Source organism: Rhinatrema bivittatum, chromosome 7 (assembly GCF_901001135.1).
Source record: "Rhinatrema bivittatum chromosome 7, aRhiBiv1.1, whole genome shotgun sequence".
NCBI lineage: Eukaryota > Metazoa > Chordata > Amphibia > Gymnophiona > Rhinatrematidae > Rhinatrema > Rhinatrema bivittatum.
This window is the reverse complement of record NC_042621.1, coordinates 146,135,823-146,160,952: the sequence shown is the minus strand read 5'-3', so window position 1 is coordinate 146,160,952 and position 25,130 is coordinate 146,135,823.

The following is a 25,130-nucleotide window of genomic DNA, read 5'->3' as shown; positions in this document are numbered from 1 at the left end:
GCCAGAGCTCTCCCTGCTAGCTGCCACTAGTTACTCAATTGTCTGTTGCTGCCGCTTCTGGGCAGCCTGGATCATCCTTCTCTTATTGCCATCACTGCATGCAGTCAGGGCCATGGGGACTGCTTTTCCTTCTGACAGTGCTGCGTTTGCAGTTTTGTATGTGGGAGTCACGTCCTGCTGTCACCTGCCTGCTGCTGGCTAGTTCAGCACCGCTCCAATCCAAAGATACCCACAAACTATTAGGACCAGGTATGGGAAGGACTAGGAGAGCTGAGGAGAAGTGACCAGGGGGTGGAGCAGGAGTGAGAGAGAGAGCAAGAGAAGAGGGAGCGAGGCGAGCAGGGAGAAGAGAAAACCTGGGGGTGGGAGCTGGGAGCAGGGAAAAGGTGGAGATAGGCTGAGAAGAGGGGCAGAAAATAGCAAGCATTGGGGAAGGAATGGAGGACTGAGTGGCAAAGAAGAAGCAATGGAGGTGGGGAGGGATGAGGATTTTGCTGAAGGGGGAGAGGCTGGTGGCAGGAGGGAGAGAAGGGAAGACTAGCCCCCCCTCTTTTCTCCTTCTAAGCTCATTCCCTCCCTGTTCTTTCCCTTCTCACCTGCCATCGGCCATTTCCTCCTGCTCTCACTATATTGATGGTGTCATAAGTCTTAATTTTACTTTATGCAAATGAGAGGAAGGGGAGGGACACCCCCCAACTTAGTCCTCCAGTGTCAAGCCTGGACTGTGGAAAAGTTGGCAAACCTAGCCTACACTTACCCATATAAATGCTGATTTATCTGGCAGAGGATAATAGCTCCACTTATTTGGAGCCAATTGGAGAGGGTGGGGGGGGGGGGGGGATGCCTAAAATGCCCTTCCGGAGGAGGTAGTGAAGATGAAAACAGTGAAATAATTCAAAAGAGCATGGGATAAACACTGTGGGTCCTCTAAAGCCTAGAGGATGGAATTGAAGAAAAGAATGCATGCGGGTAATTTGCTACCCTTAACCAATAAACCTCGATGCTTTTGATCCAACTACAACATTGCTCTCTGCTTTAATGGTAGGGGGGGGGAAAGAGAACTGGATTCAGACAGCAACCAATGTGGGCCCAACATGTGCAGTCTACTCTAGAGTACGGATAAGCATGGGAGTAACCTGCACAGACTGGCAGTTACTACCCTTAACAGAAGGCATGGAGGATTAATACCCTTAACTATTAATCATTTATGCTTTTGACATACAGATCTTTGCCCCGTATAAATCATCATGGGCAGAGACAATCTCTTTAAGCAAAATCTATATCAAGACAATTGAACAATGGCTGACTCATAGCAGACTAAAACTAAATACCAAAAAAACTGAGAGTTTACTGCTAAGTGTGATTGAAAATCCGGTAAATAGTCCACCATCATCAATTACATTAGGAAATGAGATGATAGCAAATAAAAAAGTAGCTCATAACTTAGGAATTCAATTAGATACCAACTTATCATTAACACAGCACATCTCAAATACAGTTAAAAACTCATTTTTTAAATAACATACTCTGAAAATATTAAAACCACTCCTCTTCAAGTCTGATTTTCAAACGGTGCTTCAATACCTTAATTTTTCTGGGCTGGACTATTGCAATGGCCTTTATTTAGGCCTACCTGATTCTACAACAAAACCTTTACAGTTGATCCAAAATGCAGCAGCCCGGTTACTAACAGGTTTTCCAAAGAAACAACACATTACACCTATTCTATATAAATTACACTGGCTTCCAATTAAGTCCAGAGTTAAATATAAAATATTATCTCTACTACACTCACATGTAAATAATCAGGATTCCATCTGGGTATGCACTGCTCTGAGGCTTTATAAACCAACTGGGAACCTCAGATCCACCAGCAAGAATTTGCTTGAAGTTCCAACAGTTCAGCTTGCCAGATTAAATATAACAAGAGAAAGAGCTTTTTCCATAGCTGGTCCCATACTTTGGAACTCTCTTCCAAATGTTTTGATACAAATCTCCAATCATAAAGAATTTTAAAAATCACTAAAAACACATCTGTTTAAAGAGGCATTTGTAGGATTAGAGCAACTGAACAAATAATAATGTCATCATATATCAATTTACCTGATACCTGATTCTGATTAATGGAATTCTTTTTATTTTATTTTTTCTGAATCTTATTCTGACTGTTCCTGTTTTTGTAATTTAAGCATAGGAGACTTATATAAGCATACGGAGATGTATTAGAATAGGGTTTAAATTACAAACTGTATTTTTCTCTATTATTACTCATATTGTTCGCTTATTTTTTTTTTCATTTTTATTTTATTTTAAAAAAAATTATTTTATTTAATTTTTTTCATTTATTATCACCAAAATTGTTATGGTAATTGTGAACCATTTTGGTCAATACCCATTGTGAAAGACGGTATAGAAATGTTTTAAATAAATAAACTGCAACTTCACTCTCCACTTTGATGGTGGGGGAAGGGGAATTGGATTCAGGTGACAACCAACATGGGCCCTGACTTTTACGGTCTGAGGTACTGATATGCAGACATTTATTTATTTATTTATTTATTTATTTATTTTTATATACCGGTGTTCGATTTTACACATCACATCGGTTTACATTCCAACAAAAAATGCAGGAAATCAAGCATTTCCTTTGTCAATACATTGAACAATAATAAACATGGGAATTGTTAACAAGGGAGATAAAAACATGGGAAAGGTTAACATTAAGGGTTGCACAAAGGGGTGCCCAAAGGGGAGTGAATAAAAGAAAAAGCATAGAACTGCTTCTACGGGCAAGTCCATAAGCAAAGCATGTCAAGCAGCACTATCTGAATTTTCAAAAAGGCTCATCGCCCAGTAAAAATGTTGTTAGCAGTAATTTTGTCATGGGTTATCATAAGACTTGGTAATAACTGCACAGAGTGGCAGGTACTGCCCTTAACAGAAACATGGGGGTAACCTACACAGAACAGTTACTACTCTTAAGAGAAACATGGGGGTAAACTGCATAGAGTGGCAGTTACTTCCCTTAACAGTTACATGGGTTAACATTCCCGGAGTGGCAGTTACTATATTTAAGAGAAACATAAGGTAATCTGCATGGAGCGGCAGTTACCGTCTTTAACAGAAACATGGGGTAATCTGTATGGAGTGGCATTTATTACCCTTAACAGAAGGCATGTGGGTAACATGAAGAGAGCGTCAGTTACTACCCTTAAGAGAAACATGGGGTAACCTGCACAGAACGGCAGTTAATACCCTTAACAGAAACATGGGAGGAACCTGCACAGAGCAGCAGTTACTAGAGATGAGCATTGTTTTTTTCTACCGGGTTGTTTTTTGAGTCGGAGGCTTCAGGGTAAAGTTTATTTTTCCTCGGTTAGTTTTTTGGAAAAACAAACAAAAACTAACTAGGGAAAAACAAAACGGGCCCAAAAAACGACGCAGGAAAATGAAGCTCAAACAAACCCACCCCAAGCATTAAAATGTACTTTAATACATTAAATACAAACCCCCTCACCATCCCGATCCCTCCCCAAGACTTACTAACATCCCTGGTGGTCCAGCGGGGTCCCGCGAGGGACCCCGCTGGACCAGAGTGGAGCTGTGTCTCGCCTTTTCCTGGCGAGACACAGCTCCACTCTCGGCGATCCGTCCCATCCACGCGGCAGCTGGAGCGAGGGAGGGCCTGCGCGATCGGCGCCAGGGACCCATCGGGGTAAGGCCTCTAAATTTCTCCGTTGCCCCTGCTGGGTCCGAGGCCGACCACGCGGCCTACCGCGCTGTCCTGCCGTCGTCCTACCGCCGACCCGACCGCGAGAAGGCCCGCCGACCCGCCGACACGAACGGAGAGAAGGCCCGCCTCCAAACCTACCTGCAGCCAATCGCAAAGGGCACAGGGGCCCTTTAAAGACACTGCAGCTCCGGCGCCGCGCACCGTGCGTCGCGCGCCGAAGGAGCGTGACAAAGGGGCCTGCCCCTTTGAGCGCGCCCCTTCGAGCAGACCCCTTCCGACAGCCCAGAGGATCGTATTTGAATTCCCCTGCACACGCAACCATCCACCAAGCGAGCCGTTCAGTTCCACATTCCAGCAAAACATTATCTCCCACCCCCGGAAAAGACCAAGGAACCTCACCCCCTGAGGCACTGGCACACCTCAGAGAATCCAACTTCTGAACCCTGCACTGCATGGGCCACGTCCTACCAGACCCTAACCAGCTTACTGGTTTTCCCTAAGGAACTCTTCTGTACCCCGCAGTCTCAGTTCCCCCCCCCCCCCCCAAGTCATACCTCTCTGCAGGCTTCCCCGCAATCCCCTCTAACTGGAAGCGTTCTCCAACCTGTTCCAACCTGTTCCAACCTCCGCCATTCTTCCCAATTGTAAGTACTACAACCACAATGTACTCTGTCTCTTAAACAATGTACTCTATCTCTTAAACAAACAGTTTGGTGCTGCTCATCATATTGCACTGTACGTCAAACCCTGTAACATTGCAAAACATTGCTCTGTATTTGTATTGTACTGTATTTCTGACTCTGTAATATTGCAAAAACATTTTGGTGCTGCTCATGATACCGCACTGTATTATATTGCACTGGATTTCTGACCCTGTAACACATTTCACAGCCCAAAACTCTGGATTTTCTCAGTACTCACCTACCCTATCTCCTAACCAAACAACCGACATCTACCCACCCGCCTCACTACCACCCATCTGTCACACCCTAAAATGTGCTTCCCCACTATACCCGTCATACACCACCCCCATCGGCGGATCATCCACCCAGCACACCCTCACTCCTTTACCCAGCATAAATCCCTAGTGCCCATCATGATTTCACCCATCACACAGCTGCTAGGCCTAACCACGCTTGCCATCTCCCTATTCAATGCACAATCTATCCTAAAGAAAGCCCCCATCCTTCAAGATTTACTCTCTGACACTAACCCAGATATCTGTGCCATTACAGAATCCTGGCTAAAGAATTCGGACCATGTCTTCATCAACCAACTCCCTACACAGACATACGACATTTTCTCCATCCCAAGGCCCAAAAAAAGAGGAGGAGGCATGCTCCTGGCTACTAAGAAACACCTCAACCTCAAGCTACAGACTAGCTCCCCCCCACCAAGACTTGAAATTGGTCTTTTTAAATCCAAATCCCTACAAGTCTGCCTCGAATATGCCCCTCCCGGTATACTTGAACAGGACCCATCCCCCCTCATTGAATACATCACCGACAACATTAAGCCGAACACACCCGCAGTGATACTCGGAGATTTCAATCTTCACGTAGACACCCACCCCAACACACCTTCCTGTGAAACACTACTTGTCACCCTCAAAGCCCTGGGCTTCAGTCAGCTAATCTCCGAACCCACACATAAAGCTGGTCACACTCTCGACCTTCTTCTTGTTAACTCAAGCATCACAGTACCTCAAGCACCCATCACCACCCCCATCCCCTGGTCCGACCACTTTCTCATCAACGCCCACCTTACCTTCAATACCGACACACCGAGTACAAGATCACACAAAAAAACCATCTCCTTCAGTAAAACATGCCCTTCGGAGGAACTCTCCCTAGCCTTCAGCAAAGTAAACGAAAACCTCGACCTAACAAACCCAGACACTGCTCTACTATCATGGGATAAGTCTATCTCCAATATAGCCAATGACTTTTGCCCCACCATCCACAAAACTACAACACCTACACGTACCGAGAAAAAGCCATGGTACACTATTGAACTAAGAAAACTGAAACAAGACCTACGAACCAAGGAACGTACCTGGCGCAAACAACCAACACCCACACACAAAATGGCTTACAAACATACACTGCATACATACCGACAAGCAACCCTCCACTCCATCCACACAAGAAGTAAATAGTATAGAGAAATGTGAAAAACTAGCCGATTACTTTAAAAGTAAAATATCCAAAATTCTTACTCGACTCCCCTCCAACCCCGCCCCCACCGACCCACTACCCATCGACAACAAAATTAATCTAGACTCCCTTGACACCACCTCCGTGAAGGAAGTTGAATCCATACTAAAAAAAGATGCGACCAGCCACTCATATCGCAGACATCATCCCATCAAAAATCCTCCTCACCATTCCCTCCGCCATTGCGAAACCAATAGCAGAAATCATCAACTGCTCCATCACATCTGGGAAAGTCCCCGACCCACTTAAACTTGCCATCGTGAAGCCTCTACTAAAAAAACCCACCCTCGACCACAATGACCCTGCAAACTACAGGCCCATATCCAATCTCCCTTTCTTATCTAAAATCATGGAGAAAGTGGTTAACACACGACTCACCGATTTCTTAGAAGAAAACAATATTCTTCATCCTGCACAATATGGTTTTCGTAAAGATCGTAGTACCGAAAAACTTCTACTTGCTATAACGGACACCATCCTCAAAGGCATGGACCACAGCCAATCATACATACTTGCCCTTCTTGATATTTCAGCCGCCTTTGATACCGTGAACCATCAAATCCTAATATCACGCTTAGCAGAGATAGGAATCTCAAACACAGCCCTAGCTTGGTTCTCCTCATACCTCGACCACCGAAAGTACTTAGTCAAGCTTGATAATATTGAATCCGCTCACATTCCCCTTACACAAGGCGTTCCCCAAGGCTCCTCTCTATCCTCCACCCTTTTCAATATATACTTACTCCCACTATGCCACCTCCTCTCTAAACTTGGACTAAAATTCTTCTTATATGCAGACGTCCAAATACTCATTCCCATCCAGAAATCCATCAATGAAACCCTTCAGTACTGGGAATCTTGTCTGACATCCATCAATTCCCTCCTCTCCAATTTACACCTAGCACTCAATGCCTCTAAAACTGAAATCCTTATCATAGCAAATCAACCAATCGATTCAATCCATCAAATGATTCAAAACGCCTCACAAACTCACACACTACCTCCCAGTGTCAGAGATCTAGGAGTCTCCCTAGACAATCAACTAAGCTTCAAATCCCACATTAATTCACTACTAAAAGGGGGCTTCTATAAACTTCAAATCCTCAAAAAACTGAAGCCCCTCCTCCACGCCCATGACTTCCGTACTGTGATGCAAACCACTATACTATCCAAACTTGACTATTGCAACTCCCTCCTCTTAGGCCTACCAGCATCCACCATTAAACCCCTCCAAATCCTCCAAAACACCATGGCAAGAATCTTAACAAACACCAGAAAAACAGACCATATCACTCCCATACTCCAGGACCTCCATTGGCTCCCCATCGCCTTCCGTTCCCAGTACAAAACACTCACCATCCTCCATAACACGCTATACAATAACAATTCACCCTGGCTTGAAAATATGCCAAAATTCCGTCAAGCTAATCGCCCCACGAGAAACTCCCTTGCTGGCACTCTCCAAATCCCCTCACTGAAAATTGGGCACCTTACCAATACCAGGGATAGAGCCTTCTCCTTGCGGGCCCCACCCTCTGGAATTCCCTCCCCGTCAAACTCCGCCTAGAACCATCCCTGAGCCACTTCAAAAACGGAATCATAACATGGCTCTTTAGACAGGCATACCCCAACTCCTCTCAATCCTAATTTTGTCCTACGAACCACCTTAGCTCACGCTCAGCCTTTATACCACCTCCCTGTCCTCCCACTCTCCTTCCCATCACCCCTCCTGCTTCCTTCCCTTGCACTCTTAGCCCCCTAATACCCCTAATACCCCTAATACCTAATACCTCCTAATACACTCCTAATACACTCCTAGCCCCCTAATACCCCCATTACCCCTCCCTCTCACCCCCTAGTAACCCCTCCCTCAAAGTACCCGTGCCTCACTGTACCCCTTTTTCACTTTACCCCACCCGCCCCTCTCCCCCTGCTCCCTCCCTACTTTCTCCCCCCCCCTCTAGCTTTTAACTATACATATGTGCACTTGCCTCCCCTTACTGTAAATAAGCCCACACATGTCAATTTCTCAAGTGTACATGCCTCGTTTAATTTGTATATAAGTTCCTTTGCATACTTAACCCTAACTTGAATGCAAAAGTTGTAATTCTGCTGTTAACTCTCTCTTCCTTGGTATTTTGTATTACCCAGTTAGCCCCTCCCTTGTTCTTTGTAATTTCCTTTCTCAGTTGACTGTAAACCGACATGATGTGTCCTACGAATGCCGGTATAAAAAAAGTGTTAAAATAAAATAAATAAAATTTCTCCCTCCGTGCCGTCAGGCTTTTCGGCCTGCCTCACATCAAAATGGCGCCGATAGCCTTTGACCTACTATGTCACAGGGGCTACAGGTGCCATTGGTCAGCCCCTGTCACAAGGTAGGAGCAATGGATGGCCAGTGTCATCTTGTGCTCCTACCATGTGACAGGGACTGACCAATGGCACCGGTAGCCCCTGTGACATAGTAAGGGCAAAGGCTATCGGCGCCATTTTGATTACTGGCAACCGATGGCGAGATCACACCCGGACCCCTGCTGGACCACCAGGGACTTTTGGCAAGTCTTGTGGGATTCTGTCCCCCACAAGATTCTGTCCCCCCACAAGACTTGCCAAAAGTCCCTGGTGGTCCAGCGGGGGTCCGGGAGCGATCTCGCCGTCGGTTGCCAGTAATCAAAATCACGCCGATAGCCTTTGCCCTTACTGTGTCACAGGGGCTACCAGTGCCAGTGGTCAGTCCCTGTCACATGGTAGGAGCACAAGATGGCACTGGCCATCCATTGCTCTTGTGGGGGACAGAATGGTCCCCCAAGACTTGCCAAAAGTCCCTGGTGGTCCAGCGGGAGTCCAGGAGCGATCTCCTGCACTCAGGCCATTGGCTGCCAGTAACCAAAATGGTGCCGATAGCCTTTGCCCTTACTATGTCACAGGGGATACCGGTGCCATTGGTCAGCCCCTGTCACATGGTAGGAGCACAAGATGGCACCAATGGCCATGTGACAGGGGCTGACCAATTGTACCTGTAGCCCCTGTGACATAGTAGGTCAAAGGCTATTGGCACCATTTTGATGTGAGGCAGGCCGGAAAGCCCAATGGCACGGAGGGAGAAATCCCTCGTGGGACCCCGCTGGACCACCAGGGTTGTTAGTAAGTTTTGGGGAGGGATCAGGATGGTGGTGGTGGTGGTGGGGGGGGGGTTGTATTACAGTAAATTGTAATGCTTGGGGTGTTTTCTTATTTAAAAAAATAAAATGTGCCCCTCCCCCGTACAAAAACCCGAAAAACTAATTTTCCTCATAGTTCGGGGAAAATCAGTTTCAGGGTTCGGGACCCCCGACGAATTAGGCAATTTCGTTGAAATTGCCTAATTCATGATAAATGAACCACATCTCTAGCAGTTACTACCCTTAACAGAAACATGGGGGGAACCTGCACAGAGTGGCAGTTACTACCCTTAAGAGAAACATGGGGTAACCTGCACAGAGCGGCAGTTACTACCCTTAATGGAAACATGGGGGGAACCTGCACAGAGCAGCAGTTACTACCCTTAAGAGAAATATGGGGGTAACCTGCACAGAGCAGCAGTTACTACCCTTAACAGAAACATGAGAGTAACCTGCACAGAGCGGCAGTTACTACGCTTAACAGAAACATGGGGGGACCCTGCACAGAGTGGTAGTTACTATCTTTAACAGAAACATGTGAGTAACCTGCAGAGAGTGTCAGTTACTAGGGATGTGAATCGTTTTTTGACGATTTAAAATATCGTCCGATATATTTTAAATCGTCAAAAATCGTTAGGGCTACGATAAAATAACAATTCCCCCGATTTATCGTCAAAAAATCGTAAATCGGGGGAAGGGGGAAGGGGGAGGGCGGGAAAACCGGCACACTAAAACACCGTAAAACCCACCGCCGACCCTTTAAATTAAATCCCCCACCCTCCCGAACCCCCCCCAAAATGCCTTAAATTACCTGGGGGTCCGGAACGGCCTCCTGAAATCGAATCATGTTGTCTTCAGCCGGCGCCATTTTGCGCCGCCATTTTGCAAAATGGCGGCGCAAAATGGCGCCGGCCATAGACCAACACGATTCGACTGCAGGAGGTCGTTCCGGACCCCCGCTGGACTTTTGGCAAGTCTTGTGGGGGTCAGGAGGCCCCCCCAAGCTGGCCAAAAGTCCCTGGGGGTCCAGCGGGGGTCCGGAAGCGATCTCCTGCCGCAAATCGTTTTTCCGTACGGAAAATGGCGCCGGCCATACGCGTATGGCGCCGGCTGAAGACAACACAATTCGATTTCAGGAGGCCGTTCCGGACCTCCGCTGGACCCCCAGGTAATTTAAGGCATTTTGGGGGGGTTCGGGAGGGTGGGGGATTTAATTTAAAGGGTCGGGGGTGGGTTTTACGGTGTTTTAGTGTGCCGGCTCACGATTTTAACGATTTTCATGATACTTTAAACACCCAAACGGCAACAATACGATTCCCTCCCCCTCCCAGCCGAAATCGATCGTTAAGACGATCGAGGACACGATTCACATCTCTATCAGTTACTACCCTTAAGAGAAATATGGGGTAACCTGCACAGAGCGGCAGTTACTACCCTGAACAGAAACATGGGGGGACCCTGCACAGAGTGGTAGTTACTATCTTTAACAGAAACATGTGAGTAACCTGCAGAGAGTGTCAGTTACTACCCTTAAGAGAAATACCCTTAAGAGAAATATCTAAAAATGTTATTACTAATGTAAATATCTACATCCTATGTTATCCTCTCCCTTTCTTCTCTTTTCCCAGTTCTAGTAACTTGTTATTTGTAACTGCTTCCTCCTCACTAATAGATTACTCAATTTGTTATTTGTACATCCCTGTTTTATGTAAACCGGCATGATGTGATTGTATCATGAATGCCGGTATATAAAAATTTTAAATAAATAAATAAATAAAATATGGGGTAACCTGCACAGAGCAGCAGTTACTACCCTTAACAGAACCATGGGGGGACCCTGCACAGAGTGGTAGTTACTATCTTTAACAGAAACACGTGAGTAACCTGCAGAGAGCGTCAGTTACTACCCTTAAGAGAAATATGGGGTAACCTGCACAGAGCGGCAGTTACTACCCTTAACAGAAACATGGGGGGGAACCTGCACAAAGTGGCAGTTACTACCCTTAATAGAAACATGAGGGTAACCTGCACAGTGTGATAGTTATTATAAGAAGCTTGCTGGGCAGAGTAAATGGATCATTTGGTCCTTTTCTGCCATCATTACTATGTTACTATGCTTCTGTAATTAGGAAAAATACAGTATCCACTTAGCTCATTCTTCTCAATGTGGAATACCACACAGTCATGCTGTGGTTATTATCTATGTTGGACCAAAGCTAGCTAAAAATAACTTGTTCTCATTAACATTTGAGTTGATACCTAAGAGAAAGCATATTAAACCACTGAAGGGTGGAATTGAATTTAAATGACATCTGGTCACAACGAATATTTACCATACAGAATCAATTTTGTCAAATACAATTAATCTTGACCAAATGAACATGGTAGTGATTTTACGTATTATGCCTTATAGTGGCACCTTGAACCATTAAATATGTGAGGGCTGTCAAGATAAGCTATTTTCCCTGCAGGATTTTTCTGTGAAAATCATCTACCATTATAAAAGGAAATAGAAAGCTTCCATTAGTTTTAATTGGAATATCTGCAAGTTATTTTACGCTCATGTAATGTATATACAATGCTTTTCATCCCCAATGGAGTTATTGTTTCCCTAATTATGGCATATCACTTGATTGTCTGTCTATCTATATCTATATATAGAGAGAGAGAGCAAAAGAGAGTCAGAGTGAAGAGAACAGTAAGAATGATGAAGGGAATGGAATAGCTCCCCTATGATAAGTGGCTATACAGGCTAGGGATGTGCAGAGGGACGCCATATGTTGCAGTCGGGATTCGTATTTGTCAGGGGGCAGATACGTTGCATTCGGCAAGGGGGGCCTCCGATTCATACATGCGTTTCTTATTCATTTCCTGGCTAAAATTGAAGTACAACCTCCCACCCTCCTGACCCCCCCCCCCCCCCCCCAAGACTTACCAAAACTCCCTGGTGGTCCAGTGGGGGGTCCAGGAGCCATCTCCTGCACTCACACCCTTGGCTGCCGGTATTCAAAATGGCTCCGATAGCCTTTGACCTTCTATGTCACATGGGCTACAGGTGCCATTGGTCAGCTCCTGTCACATGGTAGGAACAATGGATGGCCGGCACCATCTTGTGCTCCTACCATGTGACAGGGGCTGACCAATGGCACCGGTAGCCCCTGTGACATAGTGAGGGCAAAGGCTATCGGCGCCATTTTGATTACTGGCAGCCGACGGCTCGAGTGCAGAAGATGGCTCCGGACCCCCCGCTGGACTACCAGGGAGTTTTGGTAAGTCTTGGGGGGGGGGGGGGGTCAGGAAGGTGGGGGGTTTGTTTAAATTCACCTCTTTAGACGGCCACATAATTTGGCAAAGATTTGTTATATTCATAGGGAATCACGATACATTTCGCTTCCCCACGAATACAACGAATATGGCCCTATATGTTGCAGATTACAAATACATAGGAAACAAATGCACACCTCTAATACAGGCTAAGGCTCTTCAGCTTGGAAAGCACACTGCAGAGAGGGTACAAGATAGTTTATAAAATGAGTGGAGTGAAGTAGATAAATAAAAAGATGGTTATTTACCCTTTCTATCAATAATAAAAGGAGTGGACACTCCATGAAACTAAAAACCAGCAGATTTAAATATAATGGTGGAATCTGTTGCCAAAGGACATGATCAAGGCAACTAGCATAGTGGAGTTTGAAAAAGGTATGGACAAGTTCCTAGAGGAAAAGTCTATAAAACATTATTAGCCAGGTAGACAAAGGAAAGCTATTAGTATTAAATGAATAGCACATCAAATTTTGAATGCTCTTGTATGAAAATACTCCAAAATTTTCAGGTATTTTCATTTTGTTGCTGCCTCCCATCATCTTGACTCCTCTCCCTCTGAATGAAATCACAGGGGCCAAGCAGGGCTCAGCTGTGGCCTCCCTGGGTCCATGTAACCCCCCCTCCCATCTCCCAAATATTTCTGGGGATGCAGATCTCCCTGTCTCCTACTTACCCTTCTGTGGGGGTCCCCAAGGTGCAGAAGGCAGGAGTGATCCCCATTCACTCTGAGCTCCATTGTTTAAAAATGTCACTGGCAGCCTTGAGGCCAGCAGCAAAGTAATGTCACTTTGGCACCAGTCTCAGGGACAGCCAGTGCCATTATATTGTATGGCTGGATGACATAATACTACCTTGGGGGGGGGGGGGGGAGTATTTTTTTATTTTGGTTCTTTTCGGTTTTTAATGTCTTTTTTTCTGGTTCAGGAAACAAATGAAACTGAAATAAATATAAAATGAACCCAAAAGTAAAAAACATATACCCCAAAATGAAAAAAGAAAGCAAATTGAACATTTTTGTCCTGCTATCCCTGGGAGTAACAAACAATAGATCTACTTTATGGGATTTGTCAGGTACTTAAAACCTAGACTAGCCACTGTTGGAGACAGCATGTTGGGCTCGATGGACATTTCTTAAGTTCTTATGGTTAAATATAACTTTTATGTTAAGCTGTTTCAAATGGTACACACCGAGGGATGCATTTTTCAAAACTTTACATGCATACAAATGAGCATATGTGCACGTAAATAGCCTCTAATAGCATATTGGGCATTTTATAAAAGTCAGAAATATGCACATATTTTTACTTTCACGTGCATATATACGAGTATAAAAAAGGGGCTGTCTATGGGTGATCAGGGACAGAGCCAACACTTACCTGTGTAAGTTACTATTTTAAAATTTACTTTCTTGCATATTTTTACACTTCCTAATTATCTGGTGTAATAGATATCATACGTGTTTTTTGTGTAGTACTAATTGGGAGGCAAGTCTGGGTCAACTGGGGGCATTCAGGCTGAAGAACCAGGAAGGTCTTGGTGGAGAAGAACTGGCTGACCTGGTGGACTAATTGATAAACTGGTTATTTTCATTTATGTACATGTTTAAAATTGACTGACTTGCATGGTATAAATCAGGATTTATACAAGTCCAACTTTACTTTTGTGCATAAAATATATGTGTGAATATTTTTAAAATAGGTAAGAAAAGTTTGTGGTTTCAATGCATTGAGTGTATTCATACCTAAGCCTACATACACACGCATCTTGTGGGATAGAGATTAGGGATGTGAATCGGGCTTCGGACGATTGAAAATATCGTACGATATTTTTAAAATCATCAGAAATCGGGGGAGGGCGGGAAAAACGGCACACAAAAATAGAGATGTGAATCGTTTTCCATATCGTCTTAACGATAGAAATCGTGTGGCAGGGCAAGAAAATCGTGTTAGGCACAATTTTTTAGTTAAAAAATCGTTAAAAATCGTTTTTTCCAATTAGTGCGCACTAACTCGAGTTAGTGCGCACTAACTGGGAGTTAGTGCGCACTAACTGAAAATGATACAATTTGACACTTTTCAGGTCAGTTAAGGTCAGTTTAGGAATGAATATGTATTCCTATTGGCTGCCCTCTTATTTATTCATGTTACCAAGCTTCCCACTGACAGTATATGGGGGATGGGAAATGGAAACAGTTGGTAGCTTGACAAAACAAGTAATGTGATCAGTCAATGTGACTAGAACTTGTGCCCTAACCCTGATACCAGGGGTATTGTGATCTTCCTGCACACAGTGCCCTATCCCTATTAATACCAGGAGTGTTGTGATCTTCCTGCACACAGTGCCCTAACCCTGGCACCAGGGGTGTTGTGATCTTCCTGCACACAGTGCCCTATCCCTATTAATACCAGGAGTGTTGTGATCTTCCTACACACAGTGCCCTAACCCTGGCACCAGAGGTGTTGTGATCTTCCTGCACACAGTGCCCAATCCCTATTAATACCAAGAGTGTTGTGATCTTCCTGCACACAGTGCCCTAACCCTGGCACCAGGGGTGTTGTGTTCTTCCTGCACACAGTGCCCTATCCCTATTAATACCAGGAGTGTTGTGATCTTCCTGCACACAGTGCCCTAACCCTGGCACCAGGGGTGTTGTGATCTTCCTGCACACAGTGCCCTATCCCTATTAATACCAGGAGTATTGTGATCTTCCTGCACACAGTGCCCTAACCCTGACACCAGGGGTGTTGTGATCTTCCTGCACACAGTGCCCTATCCCTGGCACCAGGGGTGTTGTGATCTTCATGTACACCGTGCCCTATCCCTATTAATACCAGGAGTGTTGTGATCTTCCTGCACACAGTGCCCTATTCCTGATACCGGGGGTGTTGGGATCTTATTGCATACATCCCGGTATCAGGGATAGGGCACTGCATGCAGGAAGATCACAACACTCCTGGTATCAGGAATAGGGCACTGTGTGCAGGAAGATCACAACACCCCTGGTATTAGGGATAGGGCACTGCGTGCAGGAAGATCACAACACTCCTGGTATTAATAGAGATAGGGCACTGCATGCAGGAAGATCACAACACCCCTGGTATCAGGGATAGGGCACTGTGTGCAGGAAGATCACAATACCCCAGAGGAGTGAGGGTCAGGCAGCTCCCCCCTGTCTGTGAAGCCAGCCTCTCACTAGTAATGCAGGCAGGGAGCTGTCTCAGACTTCACCATCCTCCCCCCCCTCACCCACACACCATTCACTAGCTGGGACATGGGGGAAGTCAGGAGTGAGGGTCAGGCAGCTCCCCCCGTCTGTGAAGCCAGCCTCTCACTAGTAATGCAGGGAGGGAGCTGTCTCAGACTGGTATCAGGGATAGGGCACTGAGTGCAGGAAGATCACAACACCCCTGGTATCAGGAATAGGGCACAGGTTCTAGTCATATTGACTGATTACATTACTTTTTTTGTCAACTACCAACAGCTTTCATTTCCCATCCCCCCAACCATCACCTCAGTGGGAACCTGGTTAACATCAATAGATAAGAGGGCAGCCAGCCAATAGGAACACATATTCATTCCTAACTGACCTTTACTGACCTGGAAAGTGTCAATTTGTATCATTTTCAGTTAGTGCGCACTAACTCCCGTTAGTGCGCACTAACACAATTTTTAACGATAAATCATTAGAATTTCTATTGTATCGTGTTCTATAACGATTTAAGACGATATTAAAATTATCGGACGATAATTTTAATCGTTAAAAAACGATTCACATCCCTACACAAAAATAACCCCTAAACCCACCCCGACCCTTTAAAACTAATCCCTTAGCTTCCCCCACCCTCCCGACCCCCCCAAAAAACTTTACAGGTACCTGGTGGTCCAGTGGGGGTCCCGGGAGCGATCTCCCACTCCCGGGCCGTCAGCTGCCACTAATAAAAATGGTGCCGATGGCCTTGCCCTTACCATGTGACAGGGTATCCGTGCCATTGGCCGGCCCCTGTCACATGGAGGGAGCACTGGATGGCTGGCGCCATCTTTAAAAATGGAGCGGGCCATCCAGTGCTCCTCCCATGTGACAGGTGCCGGCCAATGGCACGGATACCCTGTCACATGGTAAGGGCAAAGGGCCATCGGCGCCATTTTGATTAGTGGCAGCCGACGGCCCGGGAGCGGGAGATCGCTCCCGGGACCCACATTGGACTACCAGGTACCTGTAAAATGTTTCTGGGGGGGGGGGGGGGGGGGTCGAGAGGGTGGGGGAAGCTAAGGGATTAATTTTAAAGGGTTGGGGTGGGTTTTTTGTTTATCGGCTCGGGCAAGGCCGATAAACAAAACCGCGATCAGGCCGGATGAAAAAAAAAACCACGATGTGAATTGGAACCAGAATCTGAACTGATTCCGGTTCTGATTCACATCTCTAATAGAGATACACGTACTTTATTATATGTACAGGTTATAAAATACTTGCATATATCTGCTTGTGGCCATATATGTGCATATATGCCACTGCACACATTTTTTGAAAGTTATCCTCAGAATAGTTATTTATTTATTTATGTATTTATTTATTCATTTATTCATTCTTTCAGTCTTATTAACTGCTCACACAGGGAATCACTGGTTAGTGCAGTGTACTAAAAAATTTAAATACAAAGAATATACAATGAAACAAAAAACAAACAAAAAATTAAATCATACAAATTAAAGAGAAAGGTTAAACTAATAAAATTACTTAAAATTAGCTAGGCCAGAGAATTAAGACAAACTGCTTAACAGATCTAACATGGAAAGAGCCAAGATTTCACCCTGTTCCAAAAGAGAAGATAATTTGCCTGCATCTGCAACTCCCTTGAAACTGGATTCTACAATTCAAGGCCTATGATGGAAAAAAGCCTCTTTCTAACTTTACTTCTCGATACCTCCTTAACTGTTGGAACAGTTAAGGAGGTATTCAGACCGTTGCTCTAATGCTGTTATTCTAAAGTATTGTAAATGGTGTTTGGTGAATCGTGTATTCAAAAAAGCAAGTATCAAATCCAAATAAATAAATAAAATAAATTGTATGAATATCTATATACAGATATAAACAAAGTTGCAAATATAGATATAGCTATAAGAAGAAAGAAATTGCCATTCTTGGTTAGACTAAGGTTCTTCGCGCTCAGAATCCTCTCTCCAACAGTAGCCAATCCAGGTTGAAGTACTTGGCAGATCCTATAAAGTAGATCTATTCTTGTTATTCCCAGGGATAGCAATAATCTCTAGAGAGTCTGCCTGAATACACATTTTTATCCATGTATCTATATCTTCATCAGTTAGATAGATAGATGGAGATGGAGCTACGGAGAGAAGGTAGATGTACTTGTAATTTCTGGTAGTGAGTAACAGGAACAACCCCGAAAAGAGGTAGCAATAAAAGGGAGTAATCAAAAATACAGACAAAAACACCAAAGTGTTCTCCCTAAAAAAAAAAAAAAAAAATACATTTTTTATATTCCACAACTAAATGTCAACCACTGGAATGCAGCTCTAAAATGGGCTAATGGAGGAAAAGACCTCAGAATACCAGCGAGTACCATCCATTTAAAGGACTCGCTCTATTCCAATCATTGCTCTGAAAAACCTCCAACCCCCCTTTCTTTCTATGAACTCATATTAGGTTAATCCATTTGTGCCTTTTTTTTAAAAATTTCAATTATATATGCATAAAAGTCATGCACAAGACCCACAGCAGTGCATATAAAACAGTCCATTTTTCAAAATCACCAAAGCAATTCCCCACAGACAAATAATGAAGTATAATTAAAAAATTCTTAAAAATCAACTTAGCTGCATTGCTAGATTGATCCAATATCAGTCTCAATTCCTCACATTTTCTGTGAGGCTTCATCGGGGCAATATGTATTTATTTATTTAGAAACTTTTCTATACCGATATTAGTGGGTACATCATATCGGTTTACATCCAAACTGAAGGTAGAAATTACATAAAATATGATCTCAAAGGAGGATTTAGAGCTTAATTTTCAATGAATATCTCCAGCGGTTCTATCTTAGTCCAAAGCACATGGATCTCAACTCATTTTTGATGACCAAAAGATGCCGGTGCATGAGCATTGCATTTAAACCTTGCCTGCCAAAATTCCGGGGCCCTTTCCCAAAAAGTACATGGATTAGCAAATTCAAAATATGCACTTAGGGCCCGATTTTATAACATGCGTGTGCAGCCACATGCATGTTATAAAATCCAGGGTCGGCGCACGCAATGGGGTACACAATTGTGTACCTTGCATGTGCCAAGCCCTAGGGGAGCCCCGATGGCTTAACCCATTCCCTACGACCCCACCTTCCCCTACCTAACTTGCCCCCAGTCCTATCTAACCCCCCCCCGACCTTTGTTGAATAAGTTGCACCTGCCTCTGGGCAGGCATAGGTTGCGTGCACCGGCCAAGTGCCGGCATGCGATCCCCCAGCAAGGTCGCTGTGCCGGAGGCCTCGGTCCCGTCCCTGCCCCGCCCACTCCCCACCCCTTTTTTCAAGCCCCAGGACATACACGTGTCCCGGGGCTCGTGCGTGTCGCCGGGCCTATGCAAAATAGGCTCGGCACACACAGGAGTGGGTATTCGGGGTTACGCACGTAATATATGCACGTAACCCTTTTAAAATCCACCCCTTACAGTGCATGTTTATCCTGGCTAGAACATGATGCTAATATTACTTGTTTATTTACACTTGTAACCAGCCAGGTCGAATCTTCCCCCCACATAATTCAGTACCTTGCAACTATGGCAACACAAACAATTAAGTAAAGAGACAACCAATGGGGATGCAGAATCTTAGATTTAGCTGACAGACTGCACCCCATTTGACACTTTTAAATCTATTTGTAACATTTTCAGTAGTGCACACTATATGCAGTTAGTCTGCCTTAAGTCCATTTAGTGAGTAACAGGAAACATACTGTATCTACTTTATAGGATCTGCCAAGTTCTTTCAGCTTGAATAGGTCACTGTCAGAGACAGAATGCTGAGCTCAATGGACATTGAAGAGAAGCCTGCCATAGAAATAAAAACAATTAATAATACTTTTTCAAATACATTTGGAGAAGAAAGCCTAAGAGGGAGAAAGTTGTGCCACTAGATTACCAATGGGTAAATGGGATGAACCTGGAGGACTAGTAAATAGAAGAAAAAATAAATGAATGTTGGGGGTCATACTCAGTCCGAAAACATTTTTTATTTGTGATGACTCTGAAAAATTATACAAAATCACTGTGAAACTGGAGGACTTAAAAACTCAGATTCACAGACTAAAGAATAATGAATCACTGGAACCAGACCTGCTTCTGGTGATTTTTGGTCTATTATTTAAAACAGTCAAGGTACCAGAAGACTGGAGGGTAGACAATGTGAAGCCAATTTTTAAAAAAGGCTCAAGGGTGATCCAGGAAACTAGAAACCATTCACCCTGACCTTGGTGCTGGGCAAAATGGTAGAAGATATTCTTACAAACAAAATTGATTACATAAATAGACATGGCTTAATGGGGGAGAGTCAACATGGTTTTGTAAATGGAAATCTTGCCTTATCAACTTTCTAGAATTTTTTGAAGGTGTAAATGAACTTGCGGATAAAGGTTAACGAGTTAATATAGTATACTTAGAATTTCAGAAGGCATTTGATAAAGTCCCTCATGAGAAACTACTCAGGAAATTGGGAAGTCATGGGATCAGAGGTAGTGTTCTATATGGATTGGTAACTGCATAAAAGACATTAAAAAAGAGGGAAGGACTAAATGGTCAGTTTTCCAAATGGAGAAAGGTTGTTAGTGACATGCCCCAAGGCTCTTTGTTTTAACCTGTGCTATTTATGATATTCATAAATGATCTGGAGAAAATGATAAGCAAACCTAAGGAATCATTTATCAAAGGCTATATGGCATTTTCACATGCGTTAAGCACCTTTAACGCATGCAAAAGCACCATAACGCATGTTGCGATGCAAATGAGAAAAATAGGAGGAGTTTGGACTCAACCTGGGTAACATCAAGCTAGGTTGAGAGAACATTGCACAAATCTCATTTTGTGTGATTTTCCTCACTTCGAAGGTCATCAAATCTTCATAAGAGAGCACTGTTCTGTTCGTACGTCTCACTTTGAATGTCAAAGTGGCCCCTGACCCCTACACTAATACCTAAACCTCACCTCGAGTTACTAGGTGGGTCTCCTATAGAGATATAAATACCTACCTAGGATTAAGGCATTACGGCTAGCCTCTCTTTCTCCCTCTCCCACAACATGGTTCCCCCAGTGGTTGGTATGCAGGAAATACAACAATTCTGGCACTTATCATAAAGCACAAAAAAGTTATCACAATTTGCACTATCATAGTGCTTCACAGAGGTATTAGCACAAATTGCAATAAACTTCCTATTACCATAAAGCAGACCCCTTTCCTATCACATGCATTTTGATAAACCCAGGCCCAAATTTGCAGATGACACAATAATATTTCAGGATGTTAAAACACAGTAGATTATGATGAACTATAGAAGGACCTTGTAACTGTAGGAGATTGAGCTTCTAAATGGCAGATGAAATTTAATGTGACAGATGCAAAGAAATGCACATAAGGAAAAATAATCCTAACTACAAATTCACAATACATGGTTCTGTATTAGGAGTCACCACCTAAGAAAAAGATCTCATAGTCCATGTGAACAATACCTTGACATTTCAGCTCAGTGTGTTGTGGCAGTCAGAAAGGCAAATCGAAAGTTAGGATCAACTTGGTGGGGGATGGCGCTTTATGTCTGGGTGGGTTTAGAGTCCAAAAGGATAAAGATCATACAAGAAACTAAATGCACAGTAGAATCATTATAGGTAGAAATCCTGTGCATGTTGGGTAAGACTATATTAATATTAAAACCATCCATCTGGCCAAAATGATGAGACAGATGATAAAATGGCAAGAGAAATCAGGGAAGATAATCAATTTGGCAGGGCAGTAATAATAATGGTGATTTCAATTACTACAATATTGACTGGGTAATTGTAACATCAGGACATGCTAGAGAAGTAAAGTTTCTGGATAGAGTAAATGACCGATTCATGGAGCAATTGGTTTAGAAACCTATGAGAGAGGGAGCTTTCTAGATCTAAATCTTAATGGAATGCAGGATTTGGTAAGAGAGGTAACAGTGGCGGGGCCACTTGACAATAGTGATCATAATGTGAACACATTTGAACTAATGACTGAAAGGGGCAATATGTAAATCTCAGCTCGAACACTAAACTTTCAAAAGGGAAACAGATAAAATGAGGAAAATATTGAGAAAAAAAAGAAAGGTTCAGCCGCAAAGGTTAAGAGCGTGCAACTGCTATGGACATTGTTTAAAAATAGCATCTTAACAGCATCGTCCAGATGGATTCCTCACATTAAGAAAGGTAAAAGGAAGGCAAAAAAATTACCGACATGGTTAAGAGGTGAAAGAGGCAATTTTCCATGTCCTCTATAAACTGGAATACTCGCTGAGGTCAGTGGGCAATAGGCCAGTGGCCAGGTCGTACAGCAAATGACAATCAGAAACCAAGAATATTAAAATCTCTCACTAAGGGTAAAGCAGAAAGGGAGACTTTCAGGCCGATACAGTACAGTGCGTTCCGGCAGAGCGCACTGTTAACCCGCGTTTGGACGTGCTAGCTTTACCCCTTATTCAGTAAGGGGTAATAGCGCATTGAAAACGCGCGTCCAACCCCCCGAAACTAATAGCGCCCGCAACATGCAAATGCATGTTGATGGCCCTATTAGTTATTCCCGCGCGATTCACTAAGGGGCAGATTTTTAAAAAGTATGCGAGCGCGTACTTTTGTTCGCGCATCCAGCACAAACAAGAGTACGCTGGATTTTAATAGATACGCGCGTAACTGTGCGTATCTTTTAAAATCCGAGGTCGACACGCGCAAGGATGCGCAAAATCGGCAGCCTGCTCGTGCCGAGCCGTGCAGCCTGCCTCCGTTCCCTCTGAGGCCGCTCCGAAATCAGAGCAGCCTCGGAGGGAACTTTCTTTCCGGTGCCCCCCACCTTCCCCTTCCTTCCCCTAACTAACCCGCCCCCCGGCCCTAATTCCTCCCTTTATTGCAAAAGTTACGCCTGCCCAAGGTAGGCGTAACTTGTGCGCGCCGGGCCGGCTGCCGACGCACCATGTTCCGGTCCCGGGGCTGGTCCGGAGGCTGTGACCATGCCCCCAGAACACCCCTGGGCCAGAACCACAGCCGCAGCCCCACCCCGGAACACCCCCGAGGGCGAGCCGGCTGCGACACCCCCCCCCCCCCCGACACGCCCCCGAAACCCCCCCAGGAAAGCTCCAGGACTTGGGGCAGGTTTTCAGGGGGTACGCGCGTATCTTATGCACGTACCCCATTGAAAATCTGCCTCTAAGTAAAATGTGTAGCCAAGCCGCACATTTTACTTTCATAAATTAGCGCCTACCCAAAGATAGGCGTTAATTTCTGCCGGCACCAGGAAAGTGTTCAGCAGTAAAAACTGCTTTTCTGTACATCCTCCCGTGACTTTTACTGAATCGGCCTGCAAGTCAGATTAATGGCAAAGCACTGCAGCAGTTAGTATAAGATCACACTGTTACTATGTTGCTTGCTAGAAGGTCTATCCACTAATGCCCTAACTGGCCGGCTTAGGGCCTCTCAAGACTGACACTAACTAAATCAAATCAATCATAATTATTTATACAATGATAATTAATTTGAAAATTGAGAAAATATTAACTACTACCCTGTTTCCCCGAAAATAAGACCTCCCCCGAAAGTAAGACCTAGCAAAGTTTTTATTTGGGAGCATGCCCGTCGCACAGAACACCAGAGCATGCAGCTGTGATTTTCTTACCCTGCAGGATTCACAGTTGTCATCACAAACCAGCATAACCAGACAACTATTCAGAATATAATAAATGTTCATTTTTTTGTTCAACAATATATGTGAATTCTTCTTCATGGAAAAATAAGACATCCCCTGAAAATAAGGCCTAGTGCATCTTTGGTAGCAAAAATTAATATAAGACACTGTCTTATTTTCGGGGAAACACGGTATCTTTCTCAAAAGAACAAAGAGTTACAGCTTGCTGTCTCCTCAATTCACCCTAAAGCAAAGCAGCAAACAGAACTCCTCCCCGCCTTAATATATCTGCTTTCAATAGTCAAACTAGCAAAAATAAATACAACTACATAATTGGCAGAATCAAAATACAATTACCATGTACTCCTAAAGATACAATTACCATGTACTCTTTAAAAAATTAAGCAGGACTGGGTAATTCAAAAAATGCATAGCCCAAAATTTCAGGGCCCTTTCCCAAAATGTACATGGATTAGCAAATTCAAAATATGCACTTACAGTGCATGCTTATCCTGGCTAGAACGAGATGCTATTATTACCTGTTGGTTTACACTTGTAACCAGCCAGGTCGAATCTTCCCCCACATACAACAGTACCTTGCAACTATGGCAACACAAACAATTAAGTAAAGAGATAACCAATGGGAATGTAGAATCTTAGATTTAGCTAACAGACTGCACCCCATTTGACACTTTTAAATCTATTTGTAACATTTTCAGTTACGGGTAGATTTTTAAAAAATACGCGCACAGAGAAGCATGATTTTATAATATGCGTGCGCCGGCCCACGTGCATGGGTGGTAGATTCCCCCAATTTACGTGAGGAGACGAGATCGGGCCTCTGCCAGTTCCCTCCCAGTCTGCTCCTTAATTGGAGTGGACTGAGAGGGAACTTTCCTTCTCACCCACCTACCCTCCCTCCCTCTTCCCCTCTCCTTCCCAGCCCCTTTGAAGGCTCTACCTTGTGTAATTTTCTTTATTTTGGAACTTACACCAGCAAATGGCTGCTGTACCAGCAGCCTCCAGCTCTGCCCCTCCCAGCCCCCGGACCACACTTCCCCACCGCTGGGACTGCCCCTTGATAGAGGCCTGGCTCTTGTGCGTGTAACGGGGGTTACTCGTGTGGCTGGGTCTCTTCTAAAATGGGTGCAGCGCAAGCAAGGCCCAGCCACATGCATAACCTCCGTTTTCCCCACACCTAGGGGATTTAAAATTTAACTGTAAGAGAACACCAAATCCAGTTAGTGTGCACTAAGTCCATTTAGTGCACTCAATGAACAGGGATGGTAACTTTTAAAGCTGCACACAGGCGCACATGTGTGTGGCTGCACATGTTTGTCAGCCTGTGCCCAGGGATGTGGCTATTTTATAACATATGCACATATTATAAAATTGCCTGGCTGGGCGTATAAGTAACTGCATGCACATTTATTTATTTATTTATTTATGTTTAACTTTTATATACCGACATTCTTGCATTAAATGCAAATCATGCCGGTTTACAGTGAAACAGAAAAAGCAGGAAAAAATTCCTTAGTCGAATACAATGAAACAGCTTAGTTAACAGAGGAAACATAAAAATAAATTTTTACATATACACAAATTTACCATATACCATATACACATATACCATTTCTACCATGTAATTGGGGATATTTTTAAAAGGACGTACGTTAACATCATTTCCTGTTTTACTAGTTCGTCCCCAGTTCACACAGTTAAGATATATGTCTTTCAACCCCCTTAGTTTAATAGCCTTCACTCTCCCGAGTTAGCACCTACC